This window comes from Gallus gallus, chromosome 4 (assembly GCF_016699485.2).
Source record: "Gallus gallus isolate bGalGal1 chromosome 4, bGalGal1.mat.broiler.GRCg7b, whole genome shotgun sequence".
NCBI classification, from domain to species: domain Eukaryota; kingdom Metazoa; phylum Chordata; class Aves; order Galliformes; family Phasianidae; genus Gallus; species Gallus gallus.
The window spans coordinates 85676225-85687742 of record NC_052535.1 but is presented as its reverse complement, the minus strand read 5'-3'; positions in this window follow the sequence as shown (position 1 = coordinate 85687742).

Here is an 11518-nt window from a genome sequence, read left to right as displayed (position 1 = left end):
GTGGCAAATATATTAACAACTTTGAAAATGCATCAGTGCCCCACTTCAGTTCAAGCACCTGTTCACCTTGAGGTCAATTTCTATTGGTATTAAAGTGCCTAAATTCCTGCTCTTGGCTTGCTCAAGGTGACATAAGAGGCCTATGGCAGACAGAACAGAAGAAAGATTCACAAGAATATCCTTCCTCTCAGCTCCTGTAAAGTCTGTTGTGGGTTTGGAGAAGTTCACATAAGAGGTGGAAGGATCCATGAAGGTGAATGTGAAGAGCAGTGGAGCTGGTGAAGGGGCTGGAGCAGAAGTCTTATGAGGGGCAACTGAGGGAACTGGGTTTGTTCAGTCTGGAGAAGAGGAGGCTCAAGAAGACATTATCACTTTCTACAACTCCCTGACAGGAGGTTGTAGTGAGGTGGAGTTTGCTGCTTCTCCCATATAACAGAGATAGGATGAGAGGTAATGGCCTTGAGTTGCACAAGAGGAGGTTCAGGCTGGATATTAGGAAACATTTATTCTCCAAAACAGTGGTAATGCATTGGAACAGGCTACCCAGGGAAGTGATGAAGGTGTTCAAGGAATGTGGTTTGTGGGGATGGGACAATGACTGGACTAGATGATCTTAGTGGTCTTTTCCATCCTTAATGATTCTATGATTCTACGAATCCAGTCCCTCACATCCCATGACCTGGTTTCATTACTATGAGTAGAAGGTCTAGGGGTTTTAAAGTCTTCCAGTGTTTGCTGGTATGGCAGAGCTGGCTGGCTCCATGTACCATGGCACAAAGGACATTACTGATGACATCAGTAAATGGAAAAAAAGGAACTTCAGTGAAAGATGTGGACTTTAGACTATGTACTGGGAAAGGAAATGGAAGTCAGATGAGTAACCAGAACTCCTCAGTGGAAGACTTACTTACCCTGAGAACCACATGCTGAAGTCTCAAGACAGACCTGTAGCAAGTTCGTAGTTGTAATCTAAATAATATAATTGTATTTTAATGGTGTAATAGTAAATTGCTGTGACCAGCCTGAGTCATTGGGAACAGTCAAGAATGTCAGTGGGGTTAGGAGTGACAGAGTAACATCTCTACTCCAGAATACACTGCTGTGATGGGTCTTTGTGAATGGAAAATGCAGCTCTTTTTGTCCTTGTGCTGCTCCCAGACCCAAATCCCTCTGCTCCATCCATCTTCCCAAAGGACTCCTAGATAGTGATGACTTCTTGCGTCCACACTGCTCTGCATGACACACAGCTCTGAAGGGCTGAAAACCAATTTCCTGCAGAAAATCCTAATAGTGTTGATCTTAGCATTCTCATGCACTGGATATCTGCCTACAGCCTTACTGAATGAGCTTGACCATGCCCAAAGGAGTCAACATCCAAACCAGGTCAATGGACAAGATAATCACAAGAAGGTGGAGAGGAACTTTCTAGCCACGAGATGGCTGGTTAGCTCGTTGTGGCATGAATGGGTCCAGAAAAAAAGAACAGAAATTGTGTGGGGAGAGAGGGACCATGGGAACAGCATGAGGCAAGGCTCAAAGCAACAGGGATGCCTGACTGCTGGCTGGGATGCCTGCCATTCATCCAGATGAGATCTGGTGATACAGCAAAGGTCTTTCTCTCTTTTGTGTTATGCAGACAGATACTGTGTGTCTTTGGTTGCCATATACAATTAATTTCAGATCTGATGCCAGAGGATATTCGATACGAGATCTGAACAACCATATGTGTAAATTCATAATGCTGTCTGTGCCAGAACATGTTGCACGACTTTGAATCTTACTGCTGGTTAGTGCCATCAGATATAGCTTAACAAAATCAAATGCAACACGCCCAGCTAAAGAAAAGATGTGACACTTTTGCTGTAAAGCTCAAAGAAAACTAGCCAAGAGGGAACAAAACACAATTTGGCAAAGTCTCAATCAGCTCAACGGAAACTCAGCATTTGTTGTACGTAAATACTCCAATTACCCAGTCCAATGCAGAGTGCATGGACAGACTTCCATGAGTGGAAAGGGAAAGGAAGCTTTGGCAGAAAGGCACTTGAGATAACATTACTCCTGATCTTGTCTGAGATCCACCTGCTGCTTGGAGGCTGGGAACACCTCTCCTGGGTTCATCAGTCTGTCTAAAGAGGCTCCTGCCTGCAGCTCTGCAATGTCTCCCTTCTTCCCAGGGGTTAGCACTGTAATTCTCACTCAGGAAAACTTTTCCTTCATGGGATATGGGGCAACTTACAGGTACTGTGCTTGCAGGGAGGGCTGCCTCCTGTCAGACAGGAGAGCCCACATGTTTCCCATGCACACCTACCTCATATATCTGAGCTGGGCTCTGCATCTGTGGTGATGAGCAAATGCTCTTGCAGTTGCAGACAATGGAACCCTAACATGTTTCAATACACACACAAACATACCAGTGTCTTCTCATAGTGATTTCTGTTTTCCCTGTGTGCATTTGGCTGTTGGTGAAAGAGAAACTTTCTGCAGATTAAATAACGAAATTTACTCATGCAGAAATTAGGGTAGTCAAAATGCCCTACAGTTTCCAGATCACTTCAATTTCCTTCCTCTGCTTTTCCAAGCATGCTTTCATTCGTTTGCCCATCCCATAATGGGATGTAGCATACCCCCTGCAAAAACCCAGTGGTGTGTGATGGAGCAGGTTCCTTCAAGGGAATTCTTGATCTGACAGCAAGATGGAGAAGGGTCATGTATTAAAAGGTTATTACCATTACATGGTTTCTTGTACTTGTTAAGTATGAACAAAATGTGCTAAACGCCCTTATTATATTTTTCTGTTCGTGTTCAACATCTTCCAAACGATCATTTAGCGCACAAGACATGAATATACAGAGGTGAGATGCTGAAACATGCCCAGTGGATGTGAGCACATAGTCAATGCTCTGCAGTGAGCTCAGCACTCCCTGTCATTCATTGACACAGGGAAACTTATGGACATATTTCATACTTGACTGTATAAAATTAGCTGCACTGGTTGTGATCATGCCACATCTGAATAGCCTGCAACATTTTCTGGATCTAAATTACAGAATCATTTCTTCTGTTACTATAGAGAATGGTACTTCTAGATTTGGTTTCACACTGGGATATTTGAGAGACTTGTCTTGCCACCAGCCTGGATTTCTGCATTATGACTGAGCATCAACCTAGTCAGAGTGTCCCTTCAAATCTGTATCAAAATGATCTACCAAAAAGAAAGCTGTCAGTGAGGCTGGTGGAGAGGTGGATGAGCATGGGAAGGATGGCCAGGATGTGATGAGAAACGTGTGTGTCACTACAAGTGATGAGAGGGTTTGACATCTTTTACTGCAAAAGTAGCTCTCCAAAACCCCCAGCCTCCTTCCCGATTCATAACCATTTTATTTTATTAGGTAAATGAGAGTTTGACTGCTTCTCTGCTGCTTCATCATTATGGGAACTTTCACACCCAGAGCAATTTTGTGGTCAGAGCACTGGGCTAGTAAGCAGAAAATTAAGTTAAGTCGTGGCTTTGGAATAGATGTTTACATGCCTGTGACTCAGCTCCCCATCTAGAAATCTAAGATATTGATGTTTTCTTATTCCTATGGATTGTCTTCTGTTCTTATCCCCGATGGTTTCTGTGAGAACAGTGGTTCCAAACAGAGCTATCATGGGGTGGGATTTGATTTTGCTCAGACCCCGTGGCCATACCCATACCCATTTCCTCCTTCTGCAGCAGCCCTCAGCACAGCAGGTGGGTTCCTCTGCTGTATGATAATAATTGCTCGTTCACTAAGACATGTGCCAAAGACTCTGAGACAGTGTGTTTTTACTGGGAGATTACTGCCTTCAACTGGTATTTCTGATGAGAGCACCTGAAGACACAACCATGCCCTTCCCATTTCTACCTGCTGCAGGAGACTCCAACTACATGCTCGAGTTCAGGCACAGAGGAACTCAGCCCTGGATTTCAGAGGCTGAAAGATCTTTGGGAAAAATCAGCACTTCTTTTGAAAATAAATAGACTAGGAAAATACAAAAGAAAGCTTCAGTCTTATCAAAATTGTGACAATCAAGATAACACAGCAGTTCAGTAGACCTCCAGCACACGTGTGCTCAGTTCTGCGCTTATTGTGTGACTGCACACTTTCGTTTTCAGATCCTTTTGTTACTGGTGGTGATGCTGAAGTGTTGAGTGAAAATTCTATATTTCAACACAGGTTTGTTCTCATTCTAAAAAGAATTTTCATTTAGCCACCCCTGAGATGATGCAGGCTTCATTCACAACAGATATGCAAACACATTTATGGTTGCATGATTAAATAATTAAATTCTAATTGTATAATTTTTTAATCATGATTATGTTAAGATTACAGACAAATTGTATAGTACTTCTGTTCTTTGAGATATTGGTAAAGTTGGCAATCATTTTCATATTTGCATTTGCTATATTTCTGCACAAATGATGCTGTATGACCTAGACATGAATGATGTGGAATATATAGAATCATAGAGTCATTATGGCTGGAAAAGAACTCTAAGATCACCTAGTTCTACCATCAATACAGCACCACCATACCACATAGAATCATAAGGTTGAAAGACCATGCAGTGAACTACACATTCTTGATACCTTCTCTTACAAGAGTACATGGTGATCAATGACTACTAATTACAAAAAACCACAAGGTTTTTGAAGTTATCTACCCTGGAATTTCATGGGCTATTCAATGACTTGTATAATCACTGCTGTCACAGCAAGCACAGTTTGATACCAAATGACAGCTCTTCTTAAAATCTCATAGCTTGGTACCCCTATCCAAAAATGGTCTGTTTTTCTTCCTCACAAGTGGATTTTAGAAGTCCGAATGCTGTTATGAATATTATTAGGAAAATAACATTACCGTGCTACTACTACTTATATTGCCATTAAGGGCACATGAACCAACCACAGATGCATTTCTGTGCTACTAAACACAGGACACTCAGTGAGCAATAAGCAGAATCTGCTCCACGTCAAAAATTGTTATGTATTGAAGGCAGTGGCGGCAGTGACTGCTTGTGGTCACATCCAGTGAGTGGGCAGCACAGCACCGTGCTTTGTGCAGTGCACTCCTAAATATCCCAGTGGAGGGGGACTCCTCTTGGGGGCTGATTTTGTAATGGAGAAGATTGGTAACCTTCTGCCTGTAGAGAGCTTATACTGTTTCTGCTTTGGCTCTTTGCGCAGTTCCCATGGTATAGAAGTACAAGTGTTTTCTGCCGAAAATATTTGATTCATTAACTGCATTTCCTCAACCCAAGAAATTCCTCAGCATTCTTCTAGCTGACAGCTTTCCTACCTTCCACTCTAGGACTTTGTCAGCACTTGGCAAGCTGGACACATTCACCTCTCATGATCTTTCTCCCTAACACAGCCTTTGCGAGGACTTCATTCCTACCAGTTAGTGCTGGGCATCTGGTTCACAGCTCCTAAATTCATTCAAGTCGAGTCACCTGGTAACAGGGAGCTGCAAGTTAAATTGATGTCAACATGTCTAAAGATCAGATCTGTTATTTAAGACTGAAATACTGTTCTAGACTGTGCCTTTAATGGTTCTTTCTTATTTTTAACAAGGTGCAGAGGTAACTCTTCCAGCATGATGAGTTACACGAGTGCCTAACTGCAGAGCAAGGAGGAAGCACCAAAGTACAGAAACATGCATGGGTGTGACTTTTGCATGATGATGGTATGCCGTGCACTGTTCTGTCACCCTGAGAAGTGGAGCATCAGTGCTAGATGTTGGCGAATGCTGAGGAGCCAAGTGAAGCCATGGGGCTGCAAGCACAGTAGCCCTGGTGACCAGCAGCACTGCATTGACAATCCCAGGAGACATGAAGGGGGCTTGCAAGGCTGTGCTATATGGAAACACATAGCTCAAAGGCCTCAGAGCTCACAAAAAGCCTGGAGGATTTTCTCCTATAGCAGGAAAAGGAAGGGCAAGTGCAAGGACAGTTTGAATCCTGAGATTACTATTCTTTTGCTAATGTGCTCTACACTGTTCTCTTTATAAATTACTGAATTATCCTTAGGAACAAAAGGTATTAGGGTCCTGCAAGCTTCTCTCAGTTTGTGGTAGGACTAATTCATTAATGTGGCTCCAACAGGAATGTGTGCAATGTTCTTTCTAATTGGACATGACTGGTCAAGAATGACTCGGCCTCCATCCAGATCACACTGTCACTTATGCTGTATAATAAGCTACTACTACTGGCCCATGAATCAATTTTTAAACAATCTCCAGTAATGAACTTGGACGGCCCATTGTTGTTGACAAAGAAATGCACAGTCCCACTATTGTCAAAGGGCTCAATTATGGGTTCTTGCTGATAAAATAGAGGAGGGGGGAGAGGGGAGGGCGGTCTGCGGACAGTAGTGACAGACTGAAAGAAGTGTTTCATCTCTGGGGTCCTTACCGAGAATGACAAGCCAAAAGGTCAGTTTCATAGAGGTTTAACTTGAAATGTCTGAGGACAAAAAAGGCATCTGGAATCATTAGGAAATGTGAAGTTTGACTTGCACCATTGGAAATCCTTAATATATTATTTTAACTGTAGCTCTGACAAACTCTTTGCCCGCTGGGTGGGAAAAAGAGGTTAAGGGAAGTAAAACCTTTATATTTATCCAGTGGGGGGGAATAAAAAGGTTAATTTTAGTAACTCTGGGAAGAGTCTGTGGGGGAACTGTCAGTGCTTCAGCCCATTCGCCATTGTCCTGAGCCAGCGGAGTCAACACGGGTAGCAGGAGGGGCTGCTGCCGGCAGTGGCTGCCGGACACCGGGCTCTGAATGTTTTCCCCTCAAATAACCTCATCAGTCACCAAAATGTCAGAGCTCTGCCCAGTTCCTCCTGCCTGAAACAGCCTCGCCAGCACAGCAATACTGCGCCTCTTCTCACTTTGTTCAGGATTACTCGCACGTTACCAGAATTCTCTGAGCCCTCCAGCATATAAAATAAAATAAATTTATCTGCAGTGGTTCCAGCAAGCTGGGTCTGGCATGGCAAAGCACGTGCTTGCAGTACTTTTTCCAGTTGACCAACACCTTACAAAGCGAGCTCTTTGTCATTCCCATGTGGAGCAACACTGCCAACTCCTACTTTAAAGCTTTAAAAATACCATACCACGTCAGAAATTTGGTTCCAGGTTTCTTCCAGTGGTAGAGGACCATGGGGCATGCACACCCAAATTCAAAAACAGGCAGGGTGTAAATTTGCAAAGGAGTATGAGCGTTTGGCCCACGGGTCAAAATCTTCCCCCTTTGCTGGAGGTTTTGCAACAGCACCTGAGTAGAAGGACAAAGGGCAGCCTGCGTTGACTGCCACGTATTTCCCAGGTAGATGAGTCATTTCTCCGTCTGGATAAGACACTTGGTCTCCATTCTCCAGCCACAAAGAAGGACAACCTTGGTACATCTGGAAGGCCACACTTGAGCAAGAACAGTGGGTGAGATTTAAGCAAGAATAGGGGCTGGCGGCCCACCTATGTTCTGCAGAGAAATGGGGAATCGAGCCAAGGCTTTGCCAGAGCAGGAATGAATGTGGACGTGCATGGCTAAAGCCTAGGAGAAGGTGGAGTCTGAGCCACACCTGCCGCTGTGAAGGTTGCTGGGGCTTGTCTGGCAGATGGGCTCATCTCTTAGGTAGTTCTTCCAAACGCCTTCAGAAGAAAGGGATGGGAAAGTGCTGAGAGGACGTCATGCTCAGCACACCCCAATGGCAGCTCGAGCCAAAGATAGGTGCTCTAGAACCACAAAGGAGGACCTGGTGGAGCTTGTAGTGCTGGCACGTCATGAGAAATGAGAAAGCACTCCATGTGGAAACATAGAGGTTGGCATTGCTAGCTTTCTGCCGTTGACCAGACCTACAAAATGGGTGAAAAAGCCTCTTGGGGAATTAGGAGTAGTGGGACCAAGTGTGGAGAGACCCTCAGCAGAGGAAAATGCTGGGCAACAGACTGCAAGGACCTTGAAAATACTAGCTGTCAGTACTGGGATCCATCCTTAGGGCAAGGTTCATTCTGGTGGCATTCTCTTACTAACTTCCTAAAACAGACAATGTGCAGATGGTTCTCAAGTTTCTCTAAAGAAAAAAAAAAAAAAGGAAAATTTCCCTTCCTTTTCACCCAACTGGTAAGAAAGCCCTTTTTCTCCTCCCTAACAATGTTCCCTCCTGTTAATACACCTTGACCTCTGGTTGCTAATGGTCTGTGATTCACAGGGCAGGAATGCATCTCTATGTCCAAGCACTGGGCTCTGGTTTGTCCATTTCTCCCTGGGCTGCCATGGAAAAATGAGCAAAGGGAAGGGACTTGAGTCCAACAAGAGAGAGAGGAAATGTGAGATGAAGAGCTACAAGTGAGGGCTGGTTTTCCATGGACCTACTGCTCATTTTGGTCATCAGAGAGCTGAAGAGAGCCCTTGAGCCTACAGGCAGTGTTTCAAAACTCCTCCTGCCCTGGACAAGCTGTATTGCAACTGCCCTACACCCCAGGACAAAGCCAGACGTTCTGGTAGAAGTGAAGCCTGAATCAGCCAAACCTCCAAAGGGGTTGAGTGGAGCAGAAGGGTCTCAGGAGCTGGAACTATTTGGGCACTGGATGAAAACTCTCTACTTACAGAGCCAGAGACCGCAGGGGCTGTACTCGGTGCCTGTCTCAAGTCTGGGCAACCCCGTCTGTTCCCATCAGGAGGCCCAGGCGGTAAATTGGGCCCTGAATATATAATTAAGCAAAGGGCACCATCCTGAAGCCAAGGTTCACACTGGTCTGTTGTGGCTGGGGTGGGAACAGCCCTTAGCAAATCGGTCTCAGGATGTTGCTCCTAGTCAGCTGGAAACTTGGTAGCTCCACTCTATAAAAGCTGGATCTAACGCTTCAGCTCCCCAGCTGGCTTCGGCATCCTGACCGGCACGCAATTCTGTGGCTTGCTTTTCTGCACGACAGTCTGGAAACCTTCCTTGAGAGCCTCTTGTTTGCGAGCTGCCAGGATTTGCCATGCAGATTCTTGCCAAAGGGATAATATAAACAAAGCATAATGTCAAGTTTCCCACACAAGTAAGATGATCTATTAGCACTGCACTTTGTACTAATTATTGCACAGTGGGTGGGGGCTTGTGAAAGGAGATTTATGCATTCAGCTAGCCTCACTTTTATTATTTGTAAGTACTTTTTGGCAAGGAATGAGCGAGATATGTATTTTATTGTTACGCTGTTGCAAACATCCTAATCTTCCACACTCATTAAAACCTCATAACAAATAGTAAGAATGATATATTGCAGCCACACTAAAAGTCTCATTCATCCCCAGGTCGGGGGGAGGGGGATGAGACACAGGAGTGAGGGAGGATGGGGGAGATGGGAATGTGTTTTTTTGGGCCATGGGCGTCATCTCAGCACATGGAAATCCAGGTGCCCCAAAGGTGGAAATAAGATGGTGGTAAGGTTGCTGTGGTGGTAGGACGGATGGAGAGCTCTGTGGTTAGCTCACCACAGCATGGAAGAAGGACACTACTACCTCAGAGTGTGAGTTAGTGCTCTCAGAAAGCAAGAGCCTGTCTACATCCTTCCTGGCATGAAGCAATTCATCTCTCCACCTATATGCTCAGGGGGATCATATCAACATCACTATCCCTGGAGCAGCCTGGATTGTGAGGTTTGTGCCTATGTGTCAGGATCTGGCTTGAGGAATAACCGAGAAAGGTATCTCAGAGTATTCCTTCACTGCCTGGACAAGTAGGAAAGGCTCCAGAAGTTGCCCAATAAGTCAGTTTTTCCTTGGGTAATACACTGCTGGGTGACGAAGGCTGGATGTTGCACTGGTGCAGTTGGGTCAGTGTGAACTGATTCTTCGTGATAATCACCTTGATAATCTCTGATTGTAATCGCACCTCACCGGTGCAGCCCTTGGCTGGTAACCCAGGAAGGAATGGGGTAAGCTCAGAGCCTGATCGAGGAGAGGTATAGATGACCACCCAGCTGGGGATGGTTCTGCTGTGCCAGCTCCCTTTGAAAGCTCTGCCTTCACTGCCCACTCCCACAGCATCCAAACTGCATTAGTAATGCAGAGCCGAGATGGACATGCCTTGAACGTCTTCATATGTGAGCAGCTCAGGAGTGCAGTAATACTCAATCTCTCATTTTCCAAACCAAGTTTGAGAAGATCTGCTCCCAACTTTCTTCCTGACAACAGAAAGACAGGTACAAAGTGTAACCTTTGGGTGGTGTGGTACCCTTTGGGGAGAGGCTGGGTAAGAGCTAAAATAAGGCAACTAGCATTTTAGGAGAACAAATTCAGTGCAAAACAGAACTTTTTCACAGCTGGTAGGGCTGTGATGACACCTCCAGAGCATCATGACTGTTGTAGGGCATTTCTTTACCAGGATTTCCCAGGTGAAGTCCAGAAAAGGCAACCTGGAGACATGCACCTGACACACTGAAAAAGACACAAAGAAAAAGGAGGAGGTGGATGGTGTGGTGTCTCCCTGATGCACCCACACAGGCCTGCAAACCATGGATATCAGAGCCAGCTGTGTCCCATCCCTGGCTCACACTTACCCAGGATGGTAAGACAGATCGGTGCTCTTCTTCATAGGTTCTGAGTTTTGTCATCATTTTTCATATATTTGTAGCCCTTCATGCTGTACGTGACATGTTTGGAGGTGTTGAGGGAGAAGAAGGACTTTCATCCTTTTTGTCCACTATTCCTTCCAATATGAAAAGAGTATTTTGAATATGCCAACGAGAGCTTCTTCAGTTTGTTCAGTTCTTCAGTTTCAGGCAAAATAAATTTTGTGAATGGTTACAATTCATGAACCAAAAGTTTTGAAATACTTGGCAAATGTTTCTTTGCCACATTGTCTTCTCCCCCAAATCTTTCTGCATTTTCCATATGGTGCTGTGTTAGCTCCAGGATGTTGCTAGAAAAAAGAAAGGTGAGACAGAAAAGGAGAGAAAAGGTTGAGCTTAGGAAATGACAGATATTGGTTGGACTTGTGGACTTGGAGCTTGTGACAAGTACAGAAGGAAAGCACGTTTCTCTCAGACTTTTTGGGGGGTTGAATTCTGGAGGTGCTATTTCTAATTCTGAGTCTTTCATCCTCCCTTCCTCTAATTATTGCTGTTATTATAATGGCATTGTTCTCCCTGGGGGACCAGAGAAAGTTTGTCCCCACACCTAGGAACAAAATCCCTATTTGACTTTCAGCCTGTCCTCATCCAAATATATGAGGAAGAAGGGTGTCCTGCTCTGCTCCATGGCTTGGGAGCATTACATTACCATCAAGTCACAATGTGAATGATATGAATGGAGGCTTAGGTGAGATCCTCCATCTTCTTTAGACACTGCTGGAAGACAGGCCCGATGGAGAGGCTGACTCCCAATCTTGCCACTAGGACATCCAACACAGGACATGGTGGAGATGGTTTCAGGAGAAATCCTGGCTCCCCTTTGGAGAAAAGAAGTAGAGCTGTCAGAGGGAGAAACCTGGTGTCTGAGATGGGGAA